Below are 2,792 nucleotides of genomic sequence, written 5' to 3' on the forward strand. Positions count from 1 at the left end.
CATTCAGAGGACTTAAAGCGAAAGTCCCCTAAACGTCCCGAATGGGCGCTGCATGTCCTGTGAACGTCCCCTTGAACGTCTGGAGGACGTCTTCGCGAACGTCTGCTTGACGTCAAGGGGACCCTACACGCTGACGTCCAGGGGACGTTCGCAGATGCCATTTAGGGGACGGCCTGGGGACCTTTTTTTGTTAGCTGGGAATTAACGTTACAGGATTGTGGGCAAGAATCTCAAGCATGAAATCATTGACCGACATAGTCTTAGTCTAACTGAGATATTTCAGTCTAAGAGAGAGAAAGTTGGGCAGCTGTTGACAGCTTTCACAACAAATCAAGGTTGGTCCATATCCGTTATAGACTTGCATTGCATAGTTTTTAGCAGCTTAAGTAATGAAAATGTATCACAGAAAGTTTACAATATTGGTTGTGTAATGCAATTGGTTCTGCTTTCTTGTGATCATTTCTTTAATATTATTCATCAGTGATTCATTTTACTCCCCAACAGACTAAAGAGCCAACTGATACTAGGTCTCTGGTGCTCAGAGGACTCCCTATCGTCATTGGTGACAAACCTACAGATTTCTACAAAGTATGCTTTGTAAGTAACCTGTTTTCTCTCACAATATCTAAAAGGACATACAAACATAATCATTTCACCATTACTTGATAGTTCCTGTGTTTTATAAAACCTCTGAGCATAAAGCCTAAACCATTAACTTATTACAATAGCTCTTTTAGCCGCTTTGGGTGATCTGTTTGCTTAAAGGGTTAGTTCATCCAACATTTGCTCATCCTCATGTTGTACAAACCCTTTGGACTTAAGTTTTTAAGAGTTCTTTTTTGAAATACAATTTTAAGTATAGTTCACCCAAAAATGAAATTTAAAATTTAAACTTTAAAGATTTTTAGCTGAAACTCTGGTCCTTGGTGATTAATTTAATGCAAGTCAATGGCTAGGATCAATTGGAGTAAAAAAAAAACCCAAAAAACAAAACAGGCAAAACAAAATTAATACATGTGTCTCCTGACGATACATTGAGGTCTTATGAAGCAAAACAATCAGTCTGTGCAAGAAACTGAACATTATTTACAGCATTATTACCTTTAATCCACAGCCCCGGCAAACAGTCCTGAGCATGTTTACAAATGTCTGGAGTGCAAACATTGTGTGTTGTATTGGTCATCATCAAAATGGTACTTGAGTGTACTTATCTTGGATCCCACAACCTATATAAAAATAAAAAAGAATTTGCTTGTGCAATCAACTTTTAGGGAAGGAAGATTGCTCATGTGTGAGTTCGCTCCTGCCCATACATTATTATATGCGACAGGAAACTCACGCTCCAGACTGTTGTGAATGTACTCAGGACCGTTTGCAGAGGTTGTGGATGTTTCTCAGACCAATTGTTTTACTTCGTAAGACCTCAATGTATGGTCAGGAGTATCCACGGGTATTAATTTTGTTTTACCTGTGCATGTTTTTTTTAACTATCAAAAATGACAGTTTCCATTGACTTTTATATCAATCACCACAGTTTCAGCTAAAAATCTTTCAAGTTTAAATTTTACTTTAAAATGTCATTTTTGGGTGAACTATCTGTTTTATATCAATCACCAAGGACCACAGTTTCAGCTAATAATCTTTTAAGGTTCTACTGAAGAAAAACTACAGCTTGGATGGCCTGAGAATGTGTAAATTAACAGCAGATTTTCAGTTTTGCGTGAACTGTTTTTAATGGAACATAAGTTTCTGTTCCTACGTTAAAAGTCCATGTTACCAAAATTTAAATAATATTGTGAAGACAACTCCAGCAGTCGTAACAAATTGCTTAACATTATTGATGGTTATGTAATAAGAAATTTCATGATTGTGCTCTTATGTTGTTAGGACTCTGATGACGATTACTGATGACATTGGAATCCTCCTCATTGAGCATGAAGGTGACATGCTCTCATCTTCTCTCCATCTCAATCCGACCTCATGACGGTGACATGGTCTCATCTTCTCTCCATCTCAATCCAGCCTCATTGAAGATCATCATTGAAGGAGAAGTTGTGATGGACAATACTGACGACTTGCCAAAAGCTATGTGCATTATGTATGGACTTGCATACACACTGCATCTCAACTACCCTAAATATATGAAGAACACATTCCAGTTCATCCAACAGGTACTTCTCATGTTGGCCCAAACTCAGGTTGCAAACTCTGAAAAAACAGCTTACAATGTAAGGAAATGCGAGAAGCTTCCACGAGAAGCCACTTGTGTTTTGCTGTATAAGACATTAAAGTGTGTTCTGTCACTGCATATTAGTGCTGTTAGTGCTCAGTTAATGTGTGTTCACACAATTCTTCAGCCAAGTTTAAAGTTACAGAGGCTTGCCTCCGTTTTAATGCATGCCCAGTTTTTAATGCATATCCAGGCATTCACAAGGGATATAGCATATATTGTTGAATACTGTGTGTTCATGTTTCTTCTAAAAAATAGTTACAATTGTTAGTAAGCTGTTTCAAAGCTTATTTTTACTTGTCCTGTGGCTGACAAGTTTAATGCATTGTCATGTTACCATTTCTTTGGTGAACAATAAAAAACATTTGTGCATTGAAATCTGTTTTTCTTTTTTTTCCAATTTATTTGAAACAATGTTTAATAGAATAAATCTCAAAATCTATGTCTAATTACATTGACATTACATAAATAGAACATTTATCATTACTTATTTGCTAATATATATATTTAGTTGTAACTTACAATAGTTATTTTATGCAACCTACAGTATACTCCAAATAAT

At 36.4% G+C, this 2,792-nt stretch overlaps 1 long non-coding RNA gene across 1 annotated transcript; it reads left to right on the forward strand.

Moving 5' to 3' along the window:
- The first annotated feature begins 261 nt into the window (after positions 1-261).
- On the forward strand, positions 262-1,982 carry LOC107742670 (uncharacterized). The gene is made up of 3 exons (XR_001640328.1): positions 262-335; positions 482-597; positions 1,888-1,982. It is a non-coding gene; the product is annotated as an uncharacterized LOC107742670 (long non-coding RNA).
- Positions 1,983-2,792: the final 810 nt, after the last annotated feature.

The sequence above is a fragment of the Sinocyclocheilus rhinocerous genome, unplaced genomic scaffold (genome assembly GCF_001515625.1).
Source record: "Sinocyclocheilus rhinocerous isolate Xijiao unplaced genomic scaffold, SAMN03320098_v1.1 scaffold12078, whole genome shotgun sequence".
In the NCBI taxonomy this organism is placed as follows: Eukaryota; Metazoa; Chordata; class Actinopteri; order Cypriniformes; family Cyprinidae; genus Sinocyclocheilus; species Sinocyclocheilus rhinocerous.